The sequence below is a fragment of the Lynx canadensis genome, chromosome B1, assembly GCF_007474595.2.
Source record: "Lynx canadensis isolate LIC74 chromosome B1, mLynCan4.pri.v2, whole genome shotgun sequence".
Lineage (NCBI taxonomy): Eukaryota > Metazoa > Chordata > Mammalia > Carnivora > Felidae > Lynx > Lynx canadensis.
In genome coordinates, this window is record NC_044306.2 from 1,175,398 (window position 1) to 1,201,485 (window position 26,088).

A 26,088-nucleotide genomic window follows, 5' to 3' on the forward strand; every position below is an offset into this window, starting at 1 on the left:
TCTCTCATTGCCAGCCTTGCATCTGCCTTTCTTAACGTCCCGTAAACGTACGGAAAATGCTGATTTGCTGAACCGAAGATGGTGACAGCCCATGTGGGTTTGATCACAATGTACCCGAATGAACCCTTCTGCAGGCGACAGCATGGTTAACCATATTTAATATTGCTAGCAGGATCTAAGCGTGGGATATTTATTTGCCTTAAAACTTATGAACACCGGAAGCCTGCATAAGTGCACGTGGAAAAAATTATATTTATGGGACACATGCCAAAGTATGTATTTACTACATACGTAACGTATGCCCAGAAGAGCCCTTGCCTGAAGCTGCCTGTCTCCGTATGGAGATTAGCCAGCTATGCCTCTCACCTCTGACTGGGTGTGGGGGTCCGGGTGGAGGCTAGGGCAGCAGACTGCTCTAATCCGGTGCCCCAGGGGCCAGCTGGGTAAAGAACCCAGGTCCCTGCATCTCCCTGGCCCTGCCATCCCATCTGGGCAGGAAGGGCAGTGCTAGATGACCCCCAAGACCTTTTACCCCCACGTGATGATGTCACTGCAGGCACATGCTGTCTGCTTTTGCAGTATATGCCACTGAGCAACTGAACATCAGTGCCGGTGACCTGACGTGTTCTCCCAACAGAAGGAGACAGATTTCATGTTTGGGATGTCGACCTTAAGATTAACTAATGTTAGGCGTGAACACGGTAACTGCAGGCTTTGAATATTGCTGAAGGAGCCTCAGTGTAGAACTTTATGGACAAGAGAGGTAGTGTCATCCTGGGCAGTGCAACGCTCACCCAGGATTCAAGGGGCTGGAGGTGGCGGGGGGGGGGGATGGAAGCAGAGTGTGGCCGACTCTGCAGACGAAGTCTAATAAATCTGCAGAAGAGCTCAGACTTCTTATCTGTTATTTATTAAACCCAAGGTATAGCGGAGACTCACGGACGCCCTGCCCGGGTGGACACCTGCACGGGACAGCCATGCACCACGTTCCAGTGCTGTGTTCATAGAGGGGGCGCCCGTGCCAAGGTTACAGCTTGGCAGGGACCTCTGAGCAGTGCCCTTGGAGCAAAGAGGCGCGAATCTCTCGTGTTTGGGCATTGGGGGTGCGGCGTGTTGGGGACGCGCTGAGCTAACTGCCATCCACTCCTGAAATGTATTAAAGAGTGACTCTCTCTCTCTCTTGCAGAGGAAGAGGGCGGGGACCTGGTCCAGCCGGGCATCAGCTTTCCGGGGCCAGCAGAGGAGGATCTAGGTAGAGTACACAGCTCGGCCCCGGTGACTGCACAGATCAGACACGGCGGGCACGCCCCGGGCCGGGTGGCGCTCTGCACCTCACAGACGGGATCCCCACCGCAAAAACGGGTTAAGCAAACGTGTGACTTTGCGCGTCCTAATTTCAAGAACGGAGTAAGATGTGGTGAACATTTTAAATAGTTTGTAAACATTATAGAAGCTGTTGGTGAGAACACGTTGGCTCCAAATCACCACAGATGAATCGCTGAGGCAGCTAACAATTATTAATAATCATCAAGCTGTTGGCATCATTGATACGTGTGTGAGATGGCACCTCTCGCCTTTGCTCCCTTGTGACTAAAACTTGCTCTCAGTGGATCTGAGGAAGGGAAGAGCTCCTCATTTATGGTTCTTACGAGCTCTTTCACCCGACTTGAGACAGCAGATTACTGCGGGCCAGCCCAGTGCGCACCGGGGTGTGGATGCTGAGCGTGGCACGTGCCCTCTTGCCCGTAAGCTCCAAATTACCGTCACAGCGTATTTCCTGTGGAGATTTTCTTTTTATGCCACATCACAGACACAATCGAGCCAGTGCTCTTTTTGGCCATCTTCACTTGACGTGGATCATGCTTACATGAAAAGGGGCCAGTATTTCTGTAAGACATGTGGAGTGTTGAATAAATTCAACATCCAACAGCAACTGAGAAAATACGCCCTACCCGTGGCTCCATGCTGTCTGCCCCACGCTGTGCGATGGCCTAAAAGATGCCAAGCTGTTCTCCCAGGTCACCGACGGTCCTGGGCTGTCACAGCCCTCGGGGCTGAATTATGGAACATAAGGATGGTTTAGGCTTGAATTTGAATTTTTCCTAATTTATTTCAGACCTTTAGCCAGTGAATCTATTGCCCATTTGATTGGCTTAAAGAATAATATTGGAAAGTCAAAGAGGCCATTTGTATAAAGCTGTGATTTCTTTTAAAGAAAATTAGGGGCGCCTGGGTGGCCCAGTCGGTTAAATGTCCGACTGTGGCTCAAGTCACGATCTCGCGATCCGTGCGTTCGAGCCCCGCGTCGGGCTCTGTGCCAACAGCTCAGAGCCTGGAGCCTGCTCCCGGTTCTGCGTCTCCCTCTCTCCGTGCCCCTTCCCTGGTCGCACTCTGTCTCTCTCTCTCAATAATAAGTATTAAAAGAAAATTGTAAAGAAAATCAGAAGCAAAACAAAACTTTCTTTTCAATGAGATTATAAGTACAGATTTAGTTGTAGAAGAGTAACTGTTTTCCACTGTGATCAAGTTCAAAATTTACTTCTAACTTGCCGTTCTAAACAAGCCTTTCTTTACTCAGAAATATGCAAACCAGGTTATCTTTACTTCTTACTAGAGAGCGAACTGGCTCATGTGGATGGGCGTGCGTTATTTTTTGTTCCACTCGGTGGCGCTCTCCGTCACCCCGAGCAATCACCAGGAAGCAGGTCTAAAGAGGCGTCCGGTGAATGTACGATTCCGTCAACTGTTGTGTCACTGGGACTTTGGCGGTTCACCTGCACTCGTGCTGTGTCTGGACGTCTTTAGATCACCATGTGCCTGTGGTGCCGGTTCCTTTCTGTGACCGCCTCAGAACAGGGGACATGGGCCAGAACAGAGGAGGGGTGTGCGTCTTTAAGCCACATTTTGTGGCCGGCAGGGATTTGGTGCCGACAGTCAGCAGCCAGGAGGAACTCAGGGGAGAGCCAGGGCGCATCCCTGAGAGCTGGTCCACCTTGGGGGAGACGCCTTTTCTCGGCTAAATCACGGCACGCTGGGCCTTGTGTAACACGGGACAGCGTCCCGGAGGGGCGTAGATGACCAGGCAGCGGCACGAAGCCAAAAGCTTGTGGGGATCACATTGGAAGCACAGGTCCCACCGTGTTCTTACTGCCGAGTCCCAGACGGGGAGTTTAAATATGTTCCTGGTCACGCGAACGGAGTGTGGAGAGGTAAGTACAGGGATTGAAGGGGTCAGAGCGTCTCACTGGCAGCATGACATGGGCTGCATTGTACAGACACAAGGTATTTTGTCGTGTTGGTAAAATATGCACAGCGTAAAATTCATCATTTTGACCCTTTTCAATGTGTGTGTTCGGGGACGTGGAATACATTCACAGTCACCCAACAGGGTGATTGTCACCCGTCCCCAGATCTCTTTCCATCTTCCCAAACCCAACTCCGCACCCAGGAGCAGGTACTTCCCGCCCCCCCCCCCCACCCCATCCTCCTCTCTGCTTCTGTGAGTTTGACTATTTTAGATTCCCGGTCCGAGCGGGGTCATGCAGTATCTGTTGCTCTGTGACTGACTTCTTTCACTCTGTAGAATGCCCTCAGGATTCGGCCATATCATAGCACGTGACGGAACTTCCCTCCTTGTTAAGGCTGCGTAATACTCCGTCGTATGAATCGACCACATCCAGTCTGCCCCTTCATCCCTTAATGGACACGTGTGTTACCTCCACCTCTAGGCCACGATGCGTAATGCTGTCAGACGCACAGACTCTCTTCAGGACCTTGCCTTTGTCTTTTAGAATTGCTGGATCCTAAGTTTGTTCTGAGGAACCTCCGTACTGTTTAGGGACAGAAAGTGTTTGGTGAGCTGCTTGTGTGGTCTGGCCGTGAGGGGATGACGATTACAAGCATGTCAAGACAGTTGGATTTTAGAGGCGGAAAGAAAGATGAGGATCTGGGGAGCGTCGGCCACAAGGAGCTCGCAGACACACATCCAGTTTTCCCACGCGTGGTGCTGAACGAGCAGGCGTGGCGTGACTTGGACGCACGCGGAGGTGGCCCCGGTCGGGGACATGCACCAGTGGGTCCGGCCATCCTTCTCAGCCCGTTCACCGAAACACTGGGTGTCCACCGTGGTTCTCACTAGCCGGAGCCACCTGGGGAGTATTTAGAAATATGGAGACCCGGTCCCACGCCGGGACGTTCCGATGCGTGGTTGCCTCTGAGGGTTCCCTGCGTGACTCGAGTGTGGCCCGGGGCAGGGAACGCTGGTGTCAAGGGCACAAACGATACTCTACTCGACAGCAAGGAAGGCAGCTAGGGCGGCTCAGTGGGAGGAAGGGGGGGAGGGCTGAGTCACGTTCCCACTGCTGCTAGAGTCGCTAATCAGGAACAAATGCCAACTCGTGGACTTTTTCTTTTTTTCAAATCCCCTCTGCCTGTAGCCCCTGAAGCGGATGGGTCTTTACAGGTCTTCTGTCTTGAATGCACGGCTCTCCCATCCTCCTGCCCCACATCCACGTTAACGGCCGTGGCTGTGGAAGGAGGACGTATCGTTTCCGAAATGTGTGGCCGCTCCTCAGGGCAGCTCGGGCTACATCCGTACAGCGGTGAGGTTACAGGAGGGGTGAGCAGTACTCATTGCAAATCCCAAAATTGTCCTTCGTGACAGACAATTTGGTAAAGAAATAGGAGAATCGGCTCCGGCTCCTCCTGAGCCCCATTAAGGGTGCATGCGTGCTGCAGAGCTCACATAATGCAGCGTATGGAAGTAGGAAGATAAAGCAGGTTGCTTTAGAATTAATCTGAAGTCAGCGGTAAAAGTGAATTGATTTAGCACCTTCTCAATGACTACAAGAGAAGAGCCCACTTCTCCCAGGGAAAGGGTCTGAGGGAAGACCTTCAGACACACTGAGATCAGCTTGCTCTCTCTGCCGGTCATTTTTGTGACACCGTTCTCTTGAACGTTATATTTAAATCAGATGTGGAGAGTTGCCAGTTTATAAGCATTTATGAGGACTGCAATATTGGCCTAGATTTTACGCTGGTAAGTCAGCTGCAAAGTGAAATTTTTTTTAAAAGGCGAGATTAAATGATCAAAGAAGAGTAGGTACATATTATATGAGACACAACACAAGGAAAAGGGGTGGACTCCGCAATTTAAAAAAGTACTTGAATGTTGAAGCAATAATTACCGACACAGCCTTCTATGGGGCAGGTGCATATGTGGGCATATATTCTTGTCTAGTGCCACACCCCCGTTATCATTTCTGGTCTGCACACCATTTAACCACATGCACGTCACACAGTACTTAATTACACAAAACTTATTTTCAAGGAACTCCCTTTTTAGATGGGGCGCCCGGGTGGCTCAGTTGGTTGAGCGTCCTACTCTGGATTTTGGCTCCGGTCATGATGTCAGGGTCATGGGAGGGAGCCCCGGGTCGGGCTCTACAGTGACATCACAGAGACTGCTAGGGATTCTCTCTCTCCCTCTCTCGCTCTCTGCCCCTCCCCCACTTACATGCTTGCTCTCTCTTTCTAAAGGAAAATGTTTTTTTTTTTTAAAAAAAAACTCCCTTTTTAGAGATTTATATTTTGTGTCCTTTTATAAACACCCCTGGTCATCTTGTAGACATGTAGCTTTGTAACTGGATGGACAGCCACACTTATTTCCTTAAGGGAAGTTCCTAGAAGTTTCTAGAAATAGTGGAAATGGTGCCATGTTTCTGTGCAGTGACAGTGTGTTCATTTGCTGCACCCTAAGCGCTGTGAAGCCCTCTTTCCATCCTTCCCTGTCCTCCCCTTGTCCTTCACCCCCACGCACCAGTACCCGTGGGAGCCCAGAGGCCACAGGGGCAAGAATCCTCCCCAGGGTGTGACATCCACAGTTACCATCACATGCGGCAGGACAGGGGGAAAGGTTAAACATCAGTCAAGGGAGCATTCCAAAAAACTATATAACCATTTCATGTTAAAACTTTATTTCTATACAAAGAAATCAAAATTAGTTTTAAAATTGCTAATATTTATTATTTGTGGAAATTAGGATGTTAGGAATTTACATCTAAATTTCTGAATCGCATTCCCTAGCTTTTCCCCTAAATATCAATTTTTAACTTGCGCACTTTCCGAGCCTGGTTGTTACCAAGTGAATTACAGTATCTTTTCCCCGGGCCAGCCCCCTTCCTCAAGCAGTAAATCTTTATTGACTCATTCATGCTTCCGTGCACACATGCCTTTGTCCTAGCTTGTTCAGGCCACGGTAACAAAAGACCGCGGACTGTGTGGCTTGTAAACAGCAGCATTTATATCTCCCTGCTCTGGAGGCTGAAGTCCCAGATCAAGGTGCTGGGGATTTGGGGTCTGGTGAGGGTCCTTCCTGGCTCATAGACTCCGTCTTCCTGTGAGTCCCTACCCGGGGGGGGTGAGGGGGCTTTCTGGGGTCTCTTATATAAGGGCATTAATCTCTCATGAGCTAACCACCGCCTCAAGGACCCCCCTCCCAATGCCATCAATGTATACATTTTGGGGGATGCAGACATTCAGACTGTAGCAGCCTTCATTCATTCATTCATTCATTCATTCATCCATCCATTCAGGTGACAAAGTTCAGTGTTTTCTGCTCCGTAGGGTGCTCCCACGTCCACGCAGACGACCACCAAGCTCCCTGACTTAGTTCCACCCGGTGGAGGAGTTAGAAAAAAACAAACCAGGCTGGTGTATAGGCTAAAGAAAGTGAGTTCAGTACAGCTAGAGAGGCACTGACAACGTTCCCTAAAAATGCAACAGGTGTCAAACTAGTGCAGAGCGAAGAACCAGACAGGAGGGTGAAGAAGGTGAGAGAGAAGCCACGCAGCCAGGCCTGAGCTCAGCAGCCGTGTGGGGCAGGGCCACCGGAGGACAGGCCGCGCGTGCACCTGCCACTCAGCCCTCCTGGTCCGGAGCAAAGCGTGAGCCCACTGTCGACCCTGACTTGGAAATCCGACAGCCGCCCTTGGGGCATAAAACACATCAGCGTGTGAACGGGTAGTTAAAGAACCCGTGTAGAAAAAGTGTGCCCTGATTAGGATCCCAGCGCCGGCCTGTGCGGGTGGGGCTCCTTCTGGAAGGCGAGAGTCAGTGAAGCACAGCTGTGAGGTCGGGTGTCCATCCCGCAGAGATGCACTGCACTCAGCAGGGCGCACGGTGTGTAAGTGCTCACACACACCAGGAAGACGCTGTCCCCGGCCTTACGGCCTCAGAGGGCCTGAGGGTCGCGACGTGCCCACGGCCGTTGAGACGATGTCACCCAGACCAGGAAGACGCTGTCCCCCGCGGGGAGGCCGCTGTGTCCCAGCATCTGCATCCCTGCACACGAGACGCCCCACACACGCCCAGGCTCATGTGTGGCCATCCAAGATGCTCTCTGCAGCCATCGCCAGATGCCGCCTGGGGGCCCAGCCTCCCTCCCTGGGAACCGCTGTCCTGCCCCTGCACTGCCCTGAAACCGGGGGTTTCTATTAGAAAACAAGAACACACTTCACTCACAAGATTCTATTTTAGCTTTGAAGTCATTTAAAAAAAAATCCCACAAAGTACTAATCAAAAAGTAGCTAGATGAACTCCTAAATAAAATAAGCATCCAAACATGAGGCTAATGGCAAAAGCAGAATCATGTTGGGCTCTGGCCTCATGATCCCCAGAAGCACGTGTGGTGGGCACCAGGGACCGGGGATGTGAGGGAGGAGAGGGGGCTGGCGCCCAGCCGGAGGTGCAGAGACAGCCAGGGTGGACAGCAGCCCCGCCCACGCCCCCCACAGGGACCTCGCTTCCGGACACCCGGCTGGACTCGTGGGGGTCCCCTCCACCCCCGTCTGGACCTCCAGACTCATGGGGGGCCAGCCCCCCACCTCCCTCCCTGAGGCTCTGCCACAGCCTGCCCAGCAGGTCCCTCCCGCAGAGAATCCCTGAGGAAGCGAGCTACTTGCATACGTGTATTTGCACACACACACACACACATGCTCACACGTGTGCACACACTTGCGAATGGAAGCAACAACACGCAGAAGCCTTCAGCTCACCTTTCAGAGCTGTGCCTTCCGAGACACCACTTTCTCCATAATAGCACCTCGGGCCAGCCACGTCTAAAATCCATGTGTGATGGCCTCGCACCAAGTGAAGTGGTCGTGGGTGGAAATAGATCAGGAGGGCAGAGATAAGGTGGCACACGTGTTGTTTAATGAAGGAAGGTGTGGCTCATCTGACCTTTTCCTAATTCAGTGAGAGATTTTCGCTTCATTTCCTCTGTCTCCTCATCTATATTGACACGACACTGGTTTTTAAACGGTGGCTTGCAATGAGCTGATAGGCCATGAATTCAAGTGCACTGGCAATTTTTAATTTTTTTTAATGTTTATTTATTTTTGAGAGACAGAGCATGAGTGGGGATGGGACAGAGAGAGGGGGAGACATAGAATCCGAAGCAGGCTCCAGGCTCCGAGCTGTCAGCAGAGCCCGACGTGGGGCTCGAACTTACGGACAGTGAGATCGTGACCTGAGCCGAAGTCGGACGCTCAACCGACTAAGCCCCCCAGGTGCCCCTTGTCGGTAATTTTTAACCGAAAAAGAAAAAGGAACAGGAATGTATGGAACGTGTAGAATGAACAGAATCAACACACATCACACACAATAAGGGCAACTATCACTTAAGGAAACTGTGTGTGTGTGTGTGTGTGTGTGTGTGTGTGTGTGTGTGTGTGTGTGTGTATTAGGTTCCAGTAGAAAACATCTTGTTTTTACAAAACTTTTTTTACAAAAAGTTCAGCCACCGAAAGACTGTCTTGCATAAAACCAGGGTGGTAGAAAGAGAGCAAGTTACGTTTGTGCCACATGTAGTGTTTGGGAACGAGAGGCCGTGTGGGGCAGGGATACCGAGGCAGGCTCTGAGGGCCGACCCCAGTGCCCAGGCAATTCGCCTCATTTCCCTGTGACTTTGATCCCTTAAATACTTGTTTGTTTATTTTTTAAAGAAAAGGGGCAGCTAGTAAGACTATTTCCTACCTCATAACAGATTAAAAGATGGTAAAGATTCAATCTGATGACCTTAGCAAGATTTATCACAGTAAGTGTTTGATGAATATTAGCTTCTACCATAATTCTTATTATTGCAATGTTCATTGCTATTAAACCAAACCCGGGTATTAAAGAATGATTTTGGGGAATCCGGGGGACGCAGGGATCACACACAGGGAGGACGGGCGAGACGCTCCAGGCAGGCCCCGGGCTTTCCTTCCTGCCATTTCAGAACAGGATTTCCACGAGTACTAAATTCATTTGCAAGTTTCAGTGACAGAGACGTGGACTTCTGGGATTGTTTTTAGATTCTGAAGGCTTTCTTCGGGTGGAAGGGTTTGCCTCTTCGAGTGCACGTGTCGCCTAGGAGTGCTTGCGTGCTGGAAACGTGCTGGGGACCGAAGGGAAGGAGCTTCCAGGAGGGGTGAGTCCTTGGGTGGGAGAACCCGGTGGCAGTGGGGCGGGCTGGTCTGGAGAACGGCAGAATCTCCCTGGTTCCCGTGGAGGTTAGCCTGCGCTGGTGAAGCACGGCTTCCGGGACCCAGTGTATGAAAGGTCCGCTGTCGGGGGTCGCCTGACCAAATGTTAGGCAGCTGGGGAACCTGGCAGTGTGAGAAAGAGGAGAAGTAGAGGATGCACGAGGTTCAGGGTATTTTACCAACTCCGGATGGTTGTGGTGGTGGCTTCAAGAGTGAGGGGGTGCCAGCCGCTTGGCAGCTCAGAGGACAGAGAAGTGCGGGAGACGTGGGACAGGAAGGGACTGTCTCCAAGCACCTGCTGCCCACGCTCCCTGCCCCTCGGGCGACAGGGTCGGTCTCCTGGCCAAGCTGCCTGATTGTCAGTCTCTGTGCAGGTGAGGAGCAGCCACTCTGTCCGAACGGAGCCGAGCCTGGTGAGGTCGTCCCGCAGCTTGGGTCCCGCTTCCCTGAGGAGGACCCCATGTGTCACAGACCTCATGTCTGGCCCCGTATACCGAGCGCTCGAGCAAAAGGCATACTGTGCCTTTGACACCTGAGATGGAATTCAGTGTTAGGCAAATAGTAACAAATTGCACTTCGAATAAGCACGGGCTAGCACGCACGTGAGCGTATGTCCATTTGCTTAACCGGCCTGCACTCCGTTTTATTACGTTTTTATGTTAATGCCACTACGGTATTGTATTTGAGTCGGGTGTACATACAGTGATTCGTCCCTTCTGTAGATCAGCCAGTGCTCATCAGAGCAAGTGCACTCCTATTTTTTTAATGTTTATTTATTTTTGAGAGAGACAGAGCGTGAGCAGGGGAGGGGCAGAGAGAGAGGGAGACACAGGATCCGAAGCAGGCTCCAGGCTCCGAGCTGTCGGCACAGAGCCCGACGCGGGGCTCGAACCCACGAACCGTGAGATCATGACCTGAGCCGAAGTCGGACGCTCAGCTGCCTGGGCCACCGGGCTCCCCTCAACTGCACTCCTTAATCCCCATCACCTATATCCCCCATCCCCCCCACCAACCTCCCTCTGGTGATACAACATCAGTGTGTTCTCTGTAGCTAAGAGTCTGTTTCTTGGTTTGCCTCTCTTCTCTTTTTTCCCCTTTGCTGGTTTTTTCTTAAATTTCTCGTGTGAGTGAAATCCTGTGGTATTTGTCTTTTCTGACTTACTTCACTTAGCATAATACTCTCTAGATGTCCTTGCAAATGGCAAGACTTCATTCTTTTGGATGGCTGAGTAGTATTCCGTTGTATGTGCACCACATTTTCTTTAGCCATTCATCAGTCAGTGGACACTTGGGTTCTTTCCATTGGCTACTGTAGATAATGCTGCTGTAAACATCAGGGTGCATGTATGCCTTTGAATCAGTATTTTGTAGTCTTTGGATAAATCCCTAGTAGTGCAATTGCTGGGTCATAGGTTAGCTCTATCTTTAACTTTTTGAGGAACCTCCACACTGTTTCCAGAGTGGCTGCACCAGTCTGCATTCCCAGCAACGGTGTAAGAGGGTTCCCCTTTCTCCACATCCTCACCAGTTGTGTTGTTGATTTTAGCCGTTCTGACATGTGTGAGGTGATGTCTCGTTGTGGTTTTGATTTGCATTTCCCTGATGGTGAGTGATGTTAAACATCTTTTCATCTGTGCGTTGGCCATCTGGACGTCTTCTCTGGAGACCTGCACACCTTTCTGATGTCAGCAAGAGGAGTTCTCCCCTTTAATCTGTAGAAGCCTCCTCCACACTTATTCGTCCTCTCTGCACCTGTTACCCAGGCCACCAGTTAATTCAGGGCCCAGCCCTCCTCACGTACAAGTGTGCCCTCTTCACTGCGATGTGGAACTGAAACATACATGTCCATGTGGACACAGACCTTCCATGGAGAGGATGGCCGTGGTCACGGCAGTGTGTCCACAGGCAGAACAGGACCTCGAAATCTGTTTAGTAGTAAAAACAGAAGCGATGTGGCCCAAGTCTTACTGGGGTAGAATAAAAAACATGAATGTTTCAAATCATAAATTTGATATAAAATGAGTACTGGCTATAATTTGCATTAAATGTTTAGCTAATGACATTGTAGGCAGCTCCCTTGCATCAGGGCCCCTCAGACCTGTTTGGTGCCAGCCCACGCAGGCAGGGCAGAGGCCCCAGACTCACGCACGCACCCGGTGGTCCCCAGGCTCCCAGTGGGAAGAGCACTGGGTCCAGACACCGCAGAAAAACTCGTTACACGTGTAGCGGACGGCCAGCTGCTCGCAAACAGACGCCAAACACATGGTTACATTATAGGAGAGGACTATGCGCTTATACACAGAATGTCATAACAAAATAACACCCTCCAAACTCAAAAGTAACCCAGGAATCGTATTATACTCACCCCGACAATGTAATCAAAGTTATTTATTTGACGTCATTTCCTAAGCAGGATGTCACCAATGAAATTAAATGTCGCTGTTCCCACAAATTGTGATATAAATTACGAGAGGTATTAGGGACGGAGGTGAAAGCGTCTCTGCTTCAGCCATGAGTGTGTGGTGATCCTCTCTTAAGCCTTGGCGCCTTGATACTTTCACGTCTGGTATGAGGAAATCAGAGTCCCGAAGCCCGGGACATACTCTTGAGCGCAGGCAACATCTGGCAGCGAAGCAAAGATGGTCACAAAACGTCCACACTGCAGGCCAGGAACAACGGACAACAGAGCACAGGGCTGTCTGTCCAGTGGAGCAGTCCTCCTGGGAGAGGGTTCTGGAAACCCGCCGATGACGGACGCCTGGGAGCACCCGCCCGGCACGGGTCCCCAGCCCTCACACCTCTTCCTCACTGATCTGAAGTCTAGTCGGACAAACCGTGTGAACATCGCCCACATTCCTGGAGAAAGGTGACATCCACATGTCTCCGGTGCTTCCGGTGCTGGGGATTCTGGCCTGGGACCTGGCGTGTGCCACGCCCTCCTTGCTGAGAATGTGGGGCGTCTCAGGGGTCCCCGTGGGCTGGGCCTGGCCTGTGTAGAGTCACGGTGGAAATGCAAGCCTGTGTGTTCCCGGACTACAGCAGTGCAGGAGGGAGCGTTGTCACAGGGGCCGTCTGTGTGCACCCTAGCCCCTGGCACATGCAAGCCTCCAGGGAGCCGTGGGAGCCACCCCTCCCCTCCCAGGTGCTACAGCCCTCCTCACGTAGAGATCCCCAAGTATACCCCGCTCCTCAGTTATCAATAAACCATCACAGATCCATAGGAAGTCGTAGAAAGGATCCCACTCCCAAGACGACATGGAAATAAACCCGGCAGGATGTCTCACGCTACAAACGTGACCGGAAGGCTCAAGGATCCATTGTTCACTCATTCGTTCCTTCGTTCCTTCGTTCATTCATCCAGCCACCCAGCCATGCATTTGCTCATTCAAGTATTTATTAAAGCCCTGCTATGCACAAAACACAATTTTTTTAATGTTTTTTATTTTTGAGAGAAAGAGAGACAGAGTGTGAGTGGGGGAGGGGCAGAGAGAGAGGGAGACACAGAGTCCAAAGCAGGCTCCAGGCTCTGAGCCGTCAGCACAGAGCCCGATGCGGGGCTCACCCATGAACCCCGAGATCACGACCCGAGCTGAAGTTGGCCGCTTAACCGACTGAGCCACCCAGGCGCCTCCACAAAACGCTATGTAGATTTTGAGCCGAAAGATGCAAAGAACTCTGTGTATTCTTTCCAACTCCTTTCAGAATGCTTGTTTTAGGCCACGCAGAGCATTTAGGTTTGCCTTAACTAACAGGCATCGGAGCGCCTCCGTGCAGAGCAGAGCCGGGTGGGCATCTGCTGAGAGCACACACTGCCGTGTGCACGGCGTCAGGGAGGCATGAGACCCAGCACCTAATGAGGCAGCCAGCAGGGAGGTGGGAGGCATTGGAAGGGATACAGTGCCCGCCGCGAGTCTCAGATGAGATGCTCCGTGCAGCATAAAATGTCCTCTCCTCCCCGGATTTTACATTCACCCCTCGTATGTTTTCTTCGCTCGCCAGCCTTCCCAGGAGGCCACCTCCAGCCTACAGAGTGAAGTGAATTCTGAGCAGCCTAGGTATTTTTAAATAGCATTTATGAGCTTTCTGCCTTCTCTTACTCCTGGTAAAGAATCTGCAAATGCAGCTGAAACTCCATTTTTAAGACTCCATGAAATTATGGAAAATGTAGTTGGGTTGTAACCAGACCAAGAGGACAGGGGAAGTAGCTTGTGCTGTATGGAAGAGTCTAACAGGACAGCGTACGAAGCGTTGATATTTAAGTGACTACTGAAAACGTGGTTCGGGTGGGAGTGTGCACGGAATCTGTGTGCCCACTTCCCGGGCACATCTGCATTCCAGGCCCTGTTGGGAGCGTGTGACTTGTCTTCTCCGCAGCCCTCTGTCAGCCGGGGTTTCAAAGGTGGGGAAGGTGACACCTGACGTGAATCCAGCAGGGGAGAGGTCAACGCTGAAAGCCTTGGAGAGGGCCTGGGTCATGTACCTGTGTGGGTGACTAATGACTCACCAGAGGCACGGAAGTCGGTGCTGCATGGTGCCTTCCCTCCATTTACTGCGAGAGAGACCCTGCTGAGAGCACGTGGTGCGGGTGGTTTCTTGTGAGGAGCAGGGACAGACCACATTCCTCTCCAGGTAGACACCGCCGGAGGTCAGCACTCTCACTGGGGGTGAGGATTTAACATGTGACTCGGGACACACACCCAGTCTGTAGCGGTAGGCGGCCAGGGAGAAGGCTCTGTGGGAGCTGGAGGTTAGGAAAGAGAACAGGACGGCGTGTTAGGAGGTCCCAACCTTGGCCGTGAGGGCAGAAAGCCAGGGAGGACACCCAGAGTGGAGCCACGGCTGCAGCAATGGGCGAGGGAGTCCCTCCCTGGACCATACAAGCTGCCCCCTCCCCCAGGCAGGAAGCCCCTCCCGGGAGCACACAAGCTGACCCCGCCAAGGCAGGGAGCCCCTCCCTGGAGCACACAAGCTGCCCCCCCCCCGGGCAGGGAGCCCCTCCCCAGAGCACACAAGCTGCCCCACCAGGCAGGGAGCCCCTCCCAGGAGCACACAGGCTGCCCCCCCACCCCGGGCAGGGAGCCCCTCCCCAGAGCACACAGGCTGCCCCCCCACCCCGGGCAGGGAGCCCCTCCCCAGAGCACACAGGCTGCCCCCCCACCCCGGGCAGGGAGCCCCTCCCCAGAGCACACAGGCTGCCCCCCCACCCCGGGCAGGCAGCCCCTCCCCAGAGCACACAGGCTGGCCCCCCCACCCCGGGCAGGGAGCCCCTCCCCAGAGCACACAGGCTGGCCCCCCCACCCCGGGCAGGGAGCCCCTCCCCAGAGCACACAGGCTGCCCCCCCACCCCGGGCAGGGAGCCCCTCCCCAGAGCACACAGGCTGCCCCCCCACCCCGGGCAGGGAGCCCCTCCCCAGAGCACACAGGCTGGCCCCCCACCCCGGGCAGGGAGCCCCTCCCCAGAGCACACAGGCTGCCCCCCCACCCCGGGCAGGCAGCCCCTCCCCAGAGCACACAGGCTGGCCCCCCACCCCGGGCAGGCAGCCCCTCCCCAGAGCACACAGGCTGGCCCCCCCACCCCGGGCAGGCAGCCCCTCCCCAGAGCACACAGGCTGCCCCCCCACCCCGGGCAGGCAGCCCCTCCCGCCTGGCCTGTGCCCTCTCAACCAAATGTAAGGTGAAATCCCTGCTGCTCTTGCAGAGACGCTGAGATCTTATCCCTGTCCTCGTGCGCACATGCACCTGCTGAAGCGACCCGGCCCGGGGTGGGAGCTGTGGGTCCCGGGGCGGGGCCGTGCCAACCTGCAGCCAATGCGCTCACACGCGCGTCGTCAGGAGCGCAGACGCGGCAAGCAGTCCGGGCCCGTCCACCTGTTGCTCTGGGAGCCACAGATGCGCGTATGTGTTTCGTTTTCAAAAATAAGCCTTGGCCTTCTGATGTGTCCCTGAGGCAGGGGTGGAGCCCAGACGTGGACTCGGGGAGCGCTACATGAAATGACCGTGCCGTGGCGTGGAAATTGCCAGAATGAATGCCTGTCGTTGGTAACAACACACTAACTGAATTCCACTGCAGGCGGATTTGTGGACTGTTTTGTCGAAATGACATGTGTGGAGAAATTTAGAAGTGATGACTGCCGATAGCGGCTGCCAGATTAGAGGCTGCTGTATCTCAGACGGTGCTGACGCGGGGCGGTCCCGTGGACGTGTCTGGAACATTGAGTGTTACGTCCTCATGTGACTTGTCCTCAGCCCTTAGTCTTCCTTTGGGGCAGGAAATCAAGTTTGCTGACGCTCGGCCCGAGCAGGATGGGCCAATGTCCCAGATCGCGTTCTGCTCGTAATGAGATCTGTCTGCTTCATTCGCATTTACTGGGATAGGGGATATTAGCTCTGGGGGGTTTGGGGTTTGCTTTTGTCTTCAGATCGCGTGTTCTTTGGTGTGGCAGACAAGTATGTGCTTAAAATGGACTTTTAAACTACGCGTTGTAAAAGGAAAGTGTAAATTATCACGCGATGCGCGTTTTGGTGCTATAAACACACAAGGTATGGGGCGCCTGGGTGGCGCAGTCGGTTAAGCGTCCGACTTCAGCCAGGTCACGATCTCGCGGTCCGTGAGTTCGAGCCCCGCGTCCGGCTCTGGGCTGATGGCTCAGAGCCTGGAGCCTGTTTCCGATTCTGTGTCTCCCTCTCTCTCTGCCCCTCCCCCATTCATGCTCTGTCTCTCTCTGTCCCAAAAATAAATAAACGTTGAAAAAAAAATTTTTTTAAAAAACACACAAGGTACGTGGAATAGAGCTGACGGGCTCTGTCACTACCCTGGAGACTCATGACAGCTGTGGGTAGTCTTCCATTTTCTACTACAGAAACTGGGTCTCAAACAGTCGAGTGAATTGTCAACGAACGGATCAGCTAATAAATGACCGAGCCATGGTGTGGACCCAGGGCTCTTGGAAGCATTAGGGTTTCCAGTGGATCTGGGGTCAGATAATAGACATTTGATCCCTCCCTGCTGTTTATCATGGATTTAAGTAAGTTATTGAATCTCTGAGCCTTCCTTTTCTTAATTTCCAAATATTGTCACAATCACATGTGAATTCTGCAGCAGCCCTGAGGACCAAATTAGGCCAAAGTGAGCCGTATTTATTCTAGTCACCTCTTTTGACTACGAAAGATAATTTTTAGTTATTGTATGTATGTGTGTGTGCACGTGTGTGTGTGCATGTACACACTTCCGGTGCTGGACGATCACCATGTACTTAGAATCACTCAAGACCAACCGTGGCTGGAAGGTCACCTGCGTCTGAAAGCCATTCAGTTCTGTACCAGCTGCCAGGCGCTCGGGTGACAGCAGCCAAGACAAACAGCACGTGTTCCTGCTGTGATGAGGTCCACCGTCTGGGGAAGAGATGTGGACGTTTAAATGGTAAGATCCGTCTATCAGCTGTCCCAGGTCCAGAGCACGTCCCCTGTGACGTGTGGACAGCGGACGGGATTTCCAGTAAACTAAAGAACGCGGAAGTTAACTTAGCTTTCGGCTGCTTGTTTCCATCCTACGCCCAAAAACCAAACTGTCAAAAACAGAATCCTTGTCTATATGGAAATCTTTGTTTCAAATCTCAAGACCTACGCTTGGCCAGCCGAACAATGGCTCCAGGTGGACTTGGTGGCTCACTTCTGGTGTTGTGCGTGACGAGGTTCATGAACCCGGTTTCTGGAGTGGGCGAGGCAGGCTCGGGATTCAGGGACCCTGAGTTTTGAAGTTGGAAAGGTTGCTGAAGTCTCTTTCCGGCTCGATATTTTAATGTCATGTTTAAGTAGAGTCTGTGGCCAGAGAGGCCCGCCCTGAGTCCTCTGTGTCAGGGATGCCACTGGGTCCTCACTCTGCCTTTGCTGAGTCCCTGCCTCACTCCCCGTGTTTCATATGCCAGCCTTACCTCGAGCAGACTCACTGTCAAGATGCTCTGCCTGTGGCTTGTGGGATGCCGTGCCTGCCTCTCAGGCTGGAGGAGCAGGTCCTGGGAGCTGCCGGGATGCCTGCTTACTCCCTTGGCCGGCATGACAGGTCGTTCTTACGCAGATCGGGGGTGGGGGCTGAGCTGGGCTGGCACCAAGATCCCAGACTCGAGTCCAGTGCTTCGGGTTGGGTTTGGACCGTCCCCATCATGCTGTGCCTCTGTGACACCTGAGCACCAGGCAAATACACAGGGAAACGATCTGGTGTCTTCTGTCCTGGATTTTCTCGGACACGCAGCAAGACGCTGCAAATCTTATCAACATGTATGGGATTTATGCAGGGAAACCCTTTGGCCACGTCTGAATGCGTTGGCAATTCATCATGTGCCGATTAGTCATATACTGTGGCCAAACAAGGGCCAGACCCTGCCCTTGAGGCTCAGGGTGGAGGGAGGGACATAAACGTGTCAGTGAAGAATTGTGGCATGAGGAGGTCATGCAGGGATAGAGGGACATAGAAAGTGTTTGCAGATAAGTGGAGACATTGATGTGACAGTGACATGGCCAGCAGCATGACAGCTGCAGAGACATCCCTGTCCTGTCCCCAGAACCTGCAAACACGTCAGGTTACGCGGATAGGGGCTTTAAGGTTGCTCATCAGCAGACTTTAAAGTTAGGCGATTGTCCTGGACCATGAGGTGGGCCCAGTGTGGTCATAAAGGTCCCTGGGGGACAGAAGGGTCCAAATAGAGAGAAGTGATATGAGGAACATAGCCAGCCACTGCCAGCCTTGAAGACGGAGTTGTGTCTGGGAGCCCGGAATGCAGCTAGCCTTTGATGCTGGAAAACCATTTTCCCCAAGGAGCCCAGTGCTGCCGACATCTTGTTTTACCCCCGAAATCTGTCAGACTTCTGGGATCCACTGCTGAGATGAATGTGTGTGTTGGTTTTGGGGAGAGGGGCTTGTTTTCAGTTAGTAAGTTTTATCATGTTGAGCAATTTTAGGTGGATTTAAAAGTCAGACAAAGTATAGAGTCCCCCACCGCAGTTTCCCCCATCACTCCATCTTGCATTAGTGTGGAACGTGTTACAGTTGATGAGCCGGTGTGGACCCTGTATCCTTGGCTGAAGCCCGTGGTTTGAGCTCATGCCCACTCTTGGTGGTGTGTATTCTGTGCATCTCGGCAGATGTCTGGTGTCATCTGCCCACCGTCACATGCGCGTTCTCACTGCCCTGGAAGTCCTCCCTCCCCCACCAAGCCTGGCAACCCCGATCGTGGGGCCATTGCTATAGTTTTCCTTTTTCTGGAATGTCATATAATTGCAATCCTGTAGCACAGCCTTATTATACTGGCTTCCTGAACTTAGTGATATGCATCTGATGTTCCCGCCTGTCCTTGTGTCCTTGTGTGGCTCCAGGGCGCATGTCTTTTGTCCCTCAATGATAATATTCCACTGCCCAGATGTTGATCCATTCACCTTGGTTGCCTCCAAGTTTTAAGAATAATGAATAAGGTTTTAATATTAATTAAATCTACCCAATCCATTTTTTCTCCTTTCATGGATCATGCTTTTTGGTGTTGCGTCTAAACACTCATTGTCAAACACAGGCTCACCTACCTTGTCTTCTGTTATCATCTAAGGACTTTACAGTTTGATGCTTTACATTTAGGTCTGTGATCTAATCTAGTTTCAGTTAATTTTGGTGAGACATGTAAGGTCTACATCCAGATTCACCTTTTTTTTTTTTTTAACATATGGATATCTGGTTATTCTGACACCATTTCAAAAACAAAAACAGAAAACAAAAAAACCTGTCCTTTCTCCATTGAATTGCCTGTTCTTCTTTGTCAAGGTTAAATGACTGTTTATTTGGGTCTATTTCTGGGCTCTCTATTCTGTTCCATTGGTCTATTTGTCTCTTCTTTCATCAATACTGTCACCGAACCCCAGTTCAACTGCCCGTCACTCAAAACGCCAATACTCAAGAGGCGAGTTTTGGTTGGAAAGGAATATGAGCTTTCTTCAGGAGGCCGGCCACCTGGGGAGAAGACAGACTCTTGTCCAAAAGCCAACCCCGAGTTCTCTGCCTGGCCCAGGGGTTTGTAAAGGGGTTTAGGGCAGTTAATCAGCAAAGGGAATGCAGGGGTCTACAACTTTCCTCCATTTCATGCAGATTCCACGGTTGCCAGCTGCAAATGTTTTCTTGGTGCGAGAGGGTTGTGTGGGGGGGGTGTGGTTCCTGGTTCATGATGGACAGGAGGACTCTGTTCTCTCTGCAAAGGAGGGCCACGTCTACAGATGAACAAAGAGAGGTTAGTCAAGTCATTTGTGTGACCTACAAAAAGAAAAACATTTTGCTAAAAACTTGCTGGGCTAATCAGGCGGAGGCGGCTTCAAACGGTCCTGCTGGCTTCTGCAGCCTGGGAACATTCTGGTCTTTCTCTGCCTCAAGGCCACTGGTCTGATAACCTCACAGAGAGTAAATGAGTTGTTACTGCGAGGGAGGAGTGTGTTCACTTGAAGCAAGTTAACCCTTCAGAGCAGCTGGAGTGCTAGACCTCAGCATCCTGATGACTGTGGCTTTGTAGTGGGGCGTGATGGCATGTAATGTCACTCTCCATTGCCTTTCTTTAGTACTGTATTGGCTGTACCAGTCTTTTGTCTCTCCATATGAACTTTAGAATCCGTTTGTCAATATCCATGAAATAACCTGCCAGGAGTATAATTAGGATTGCTTTGAATCTATAGATCAAGTTGGGAGAGACTGATGTCTTGACCATATTGAGTCTTCAAATCCATATACATGGAATATCTCTTCATTTTTCACATCTTCTTTGACTTCTTTCATCAGAATTTTATAGTTCTGCTGATACAGAACTTGCACAGATTCTGTCAAATGTATACTTCTTTCAGGTTTTGGCACCAATGTAAATGGCTTTGTGTTTTTAATTTCAAATTTAATCACTCACTGCTGGCCAATGAGAAAGCAGTTAAGGGGCACCTGGGTGGTTCAGTTGGTTAAGCATCCCAACTCTTGATTTTGGTTCAGGTCATGATCTCACAGTTCATGAGTTTGAGTCCTGCATCAGGCTCCATGCTGACAGTGCAGAGCCTGCTTGGGATTCTCTCTCTTCCTCTCTCTCTGCCCCTCTCCCGCTCATGTGTGTGCTTTCATGCACTTTCTCTCTCTCTCTCTCTCTCAAAATAAATAAATAAACTTTAAAAAAATGTTTAAAAAAGTAATAGAGCAGTTAACTTTTGTATGTTGACCTTGAACTCTGCAATGTTGCTACAATTAATTATTAGTTCCAAGAATCTTTTATTGATTCTATTGGATTTTCCATATAAATAGTCATGCCATCTGTAAACGATGAGAATTTTGTTTCTTTCCTCCAAGTTTGTATACGTTCTACTTCCTTTTCTTGTCTTATTGCATTAGCCAGGACGTCCAGTGCAGTGGTAAGCGGGGGTGCTGAGAGGGAACACCCTTGCCTTGTTTCTGATCTTAGCTGGGAAACAACTTGTTCTTCACCAGTAAGTATGATGACAGCTGCAGGTGATCAGCCAGTGCTTTCTACCGTGAGGTGGAAGTTTCCTTTTTCCATAAATGGATGTTGGATTCTGTCAAACGCTTTTTCTGCATCTGTTGATATGATCATATGACTTTTCTTCATTAGCCTTTTCATGTGATAGAGTACATTCATTGATTTTAAAATTTTGAATCCATTTTGCTTATTTGGAATCAATGCCACTTGGTCATGGTGTATGAACCTTTTTATACATTATTGGGTGCAAGTTGCTAATATTTTGTTGATCTAGATTTATGAGAGATATTGATCTGTAGTTTTCCTTTTTTCGTAATGTCTTTGGTTTTGATATTACGTAACACTAACCTCATAGAAGGTCTAAGGGAGTATATTCACTGATTATATTGATTTGGAGGAGATTGTACAGAATTGGTATAATTTGTTCCTCACATGTTTGGTAGGATTCTCCAGTGAACTCACCTGAGCTTGGTGCTTTCTGTTTAAAAGGTTATTAATTATTGATTCAATTTCTTTAATAAATAAAGGTTTATTGAGATTATCTATTTCTCTTTGTGTGAGTTTTAGTAGACTATATGTTTCAAGGAATTAGTCCATTTTTATCCAGGTTATTGAATTGTGGGTTTAAAGTTGTAATTTTCTTTTTCTATCTTTTCAATATCCATGGTAATGATGGCCCCATTTTTCACTTCTGATGGTATCACATTGTGTATTCTTTTTTTCTTAGTTAAAAAGACTAGAAGTTTATTGATTTTATGGATTTTTCAAAGAGTCATCTTTTGGTTTCATTGATTTTATCTTATTTCCCACTTTCCCTTTCATTTCTCTGCTCTAATTTTTATAATTTCTTTGATCTTACATTATACTTAAATTTCCTTTCTTTATCCAGTTGCCAAAAGTGGAAGCTTGGATTACTGACTTTAGATCTCATATCTTTTCTAATATATGCAATGCTATGACCATTCCTCTGAGCACTGTTTTTGCTATGGTCTGTAAATGTTGATTTGTATTTTCATTTGTTTCAAAATACTTATAAAATTGTTTTGAGGGGTTTTTTTTGATCTGTGTTATTTAGAAGTATGTTGTATAATCTCCAGGTAAGTAATTATTGATCGGTTGACTGACTGATTTCTAGTTAGAACCCATTGTTTCAGATTATATTTTGTATGATTTCTATTAAGTTTAGTTTATGGCTCAGAATATGATCTGTCTTGATGAATGTTCTCTTTGAGCTAGAGAAGAGTGTGTATTCTGCTGTTGTTAAATGAATTAGCCTACAGATGCTTATTAGATCCAGAAGACTGAGTGAGAGAGTTGTTCAATTCAACCATGCCCTTATGATTTTTTGCCTGTTAGATCTGTTCATTTCTGACAGAGAGGTGTTGCAGTTTCCAACTGTAATAGTGAATTTATCTGTTTCTGTCTTGTGTGTTTTGAATGTTCTGTTGTTAAGCGCATACATGTAAAGAATTGTTATGTCTTCTTGGAGGATTGACTCCTTTTTTATTATGTAATGGCCCTCATTATCTCTGAAAATTTACTTTGTCTGAAATTAACACAGTTAATACAGCTTTCTCTTTTTTTCAAAGTTTATTTATTTATTTTGAGAGAGAGAGAGAGAGAGAGAGCACAGGTGCGAGCAGGGGAGGGGCAGAGAGAGGGGGAAAGAGAGAATCCCAAGCAGGCTGTACACTGTCAGTGCAGAGCCCAATTCAGGATTCCATCCCATGGACCATGAGATCATGACCTGAGCCGAAATCAAGAGTCAGATGCTCAACTGGCTGAACTACCCAGGTGCCCCTAAGACAGCTTTCTTTCTTATCAGTATTAGCATGGTATTTCTTTCTCCATCCCTTTATTTCTAACCTGTTTATATTTACGTTTAATATAAAGTGAGTTTTTTGTAGACAATATACCAGTTGGGGTTTGTTTTCTATCCATTCTGACAATCTCTGTCTTTTAATTAGCATATTTATACCATTTATTTATTTATTTATTTGTTTGTTTGTTTGTTTGTTTTTGAGAGCGAGAGCTAGAGAGATCATAACCTGAAACAATTAAAAGTAGAATGCTTAACCGACTGAGCCACCCAGTGCCACATGTACCATTGATATTTACAGTGATTACTGGCATAGTTGGATTGCTCTCTACTATATTTGTTACCGTTATCTATTTTGCCTTTTTTCTTTCTTTTGGTCTTCCCCTGTTTTTCTGCCTTTTCTGGTTTTAACTCAATATTTTATGATTCCATTGTCTCTCCTTCTTTAGCATATCAACTGTGCTTCCTTTCTTACTTTGTTAAAAAGTTCGCAATATCCATTATATATTCTTGGATTTACAAGAAATCCAAGTCTCCTTTCAGGGAGCACCGTGCTGCTTCACATGCAAGACACATGCCTCACAAGAGTGTTCCCAGTGCCTGTCTTACCCTCATGTCCTGCCTTTCACGTACTTGTAAGCTGTGAGCGCTGAGTACTTTGTTGCTATTATTATTCCGAGCAAACTGTTGTCTGCTAGATCACTTATGAATTCAAAACTGATTTTATTATGCCTTTATTTACTCATCTTCAAATGACGTTTCCTTTGTTAGAATGAGTTTCTCATCCATGTCGTTTTCCTTCTTTCTGAAGGATTTCTTTTAAAATTTCCTGCAACACAGGTCTTTTGGCAACCAGTCCCCTCAATTTTTGTCTGAGAAAGCCCTTATCTTCTCATTTTGCTGATCATAGAATTGTATGTGAATGGGGTTCTTTGTTTTTCTTCTAACCCTTTAAATATCTCACTCCACTCTCTAGTTGCACGCGTGATTTCTCAAGAATAGTCCAATGCAATTCTTACCCGTGCTTCTCTATGGAAGGGTTTTTCCCTACTGCTTATTTAAAATATTCACACTCTTTGATTTCCAGTGTTGGAATGCGATGTGTCTATTAGTAGATTTTTGGCATTTATCCTCCTTGTTGTTCTGGCTGTACATCATTAATTTGGGGAAATTCTCAGCCGTTATTGCTTCAAATATTTCTTTAGTTCCTTTCTTTCTCCTTCTCTGGTATTCCCGTGATGAGCATTTTACACCTTTTGTAATTGTCTCTCTGTTCTTGGGTATTCTGCTCTGCCTCTTAAATTTTTTTTTTTCATTTCTACATTTCAATTTTGGAAGTTTCTATCAACGCTTCTTCAAGTGTACTGATTCTGTCTTCAGCTGCATCTAGTTCCTTGACGAGCCGATCAAAGACATTCCTAATTTCTGTTACAGCGTTTTTGGGTTGTTTTTTTTTTTTTTCTGGTGCTTCTTTTAGATTCTGTCTGAAAACTTCTGTCGCCTGCTGATATTACCCATCTGCTCTCGCATACTGTCCACTTCGTCCATCGGAGCCCTTAGCATATTAATCTAGTTGTTTAAATTCCCAGTATGATCATCCCAACCTTCCTGCCATGTCTGACCCTGGTCTTTTCAGACTGTGTTGTCTCTAAGGATGCCTTGCAGTTTTTCCCTGGAAGCTGGACATGATGTACTTAGTAAAAGTCTTCAGTGTGAGTTTTCGTATTTTTTTCACCGGCAGCTGGGCTGTGTTTACTGTTTGCTGAAGCTGTGGGCGTCAGAGATTATAATGTCCTCTGGTGACTGGTTTTGTCCCTGATATGCAGGAGCCCCTTGGTGTGGGGAGGGGAGGCATTCTGTGGGCCTGTGAATAGGTCTCAGGCTTCCAGTGAGCCTGTGCCCCTGGCTGTGACCTGACACTGCTTCTGTTTCCACACTCGGGTGGAACAAAACTGCCGGCAGGGGCTGTGGTCGGTGTTTCCCTTCTCCTAGGTCAGTTAGGCTCTGATAAAACCGAAGTAAGTTAGCTCTGGCTCACTAGTTTCCCCTGCGGGAGGCCTTGTTAAGAGGAAGAGTGCTCTGGAATATTTCGGAATGCCCATTTTTCCTCTCCCCCCTCTGGAATCACACGGGACCTTTCTCCAGGCTTCGCCGTGAGAGCCTGGTGGGGCTCCTCCAGTGTAGCCCACTGAAGTGTGTGGGGCCCTGACAGTGGCTCCCCCAGAGTTCTTAATTCTCAGACTCCTTCCCACTGAGCCTCCAGTAAGTTCCCACCGACAGGTTAGGATCTCCCATTGGGCACTGTTTTCTGCCCAGTGAGGCTGATTCTCTGTCTCCTCCTGTGTGCATCTGCAGTTTGGGGAGCCGTGGTTTGCCCTGTGCCCCCGGTCCTCTGCTGCATCTGGGGAGCTGTGGACTTTGAGTTCGCTCAGCTGCTTGCTTGTTGTGAAGGTGGAGTGTGTACCTCCAGGCTCTCGCCGGCCGGGCCAGGAACCAGAAGTCTAATGCTGTTTTAATAAGCACCTGCGTCTGCCATAATTTGCCCCAGTGTCCACAGGAGACCGGCAGAAGGACTTGGACATTCAGACGTGGGGGCGGTGGGGACCAGGCATAGAGAAGGCTCTGGAACACAAGGAAGAGAGAAAGCACCGCCAGTGGTCAGGACTCCAGGGCCCTGCCTGAGGAGGAGCAGGGGGAAGGTTGAACCGAAGGAAGCCCCAGAAATGTGGAAGAAAGTCCTTGAGGACAGATTCCAAAGGGCTTTGTCTGCCCGGAGAGTCTGGGTTTTACACTGAAACAATTCAGAGACCTTGGAGTTGGTTTGTCCCTCCTTTGAAGGAATGGTAATATCGGAGCTGTGCTTTGGGGAGAGGACGCCGGCCGTGATGCTCGCCGTGGCCGGGGCGCGGTGGCCGCTGGCAGTGGGGACCCCAGCAGGGGCTGCAGGAGGTCCACGGCAGAGGCAGGACGATGGGACAGTGCAGACACACTACAGGGACATCACAAGACTCCCGGAACCATCGATATGCTCTAAGTTGCATGGCGATAGCTCAGGTGGAATTTACCAAGCGGGGTGAACATAGAGCATTTCACAGAGCGCCGCTCACAGCCGTGGGATGCTAATGCTGGCCGGGCTGCACGCCATCTGCCGTGCACTCACCGTGCTTCCACGGCATGGCATCTCCGGGGACGGGCCGGTCTCCTCTTCCAGGAGACTGCGTTCTACCGTCCTCCTCAGTGTGCCCAG

At 49.8% G+C, this 26,088-nt stretch overlaps 1 protein-coding gene across 1 annotated transcript in view; it reads left to right on the forward strand.

The window, feature by feature from the left end:
• The first annotated feature begins 1,190 nt into the window (after window positions 1–1,190).
• Window positions 1,191–26,088, forward strand: part of DLGAP2 (DLG associated protein 2) — a 144,885-nt gene continuing 119,987 nt past the window's right edge. Inside the window, exon 1 of the mRNA XM_032593031.1 lies at window positions 1,191–1,252. The gene's annotated coding sequence lies outside the window, so the exon portion shown is untranslated. The remainder of the gene's footprint in view (window positions 1,253–26,088) is intronic.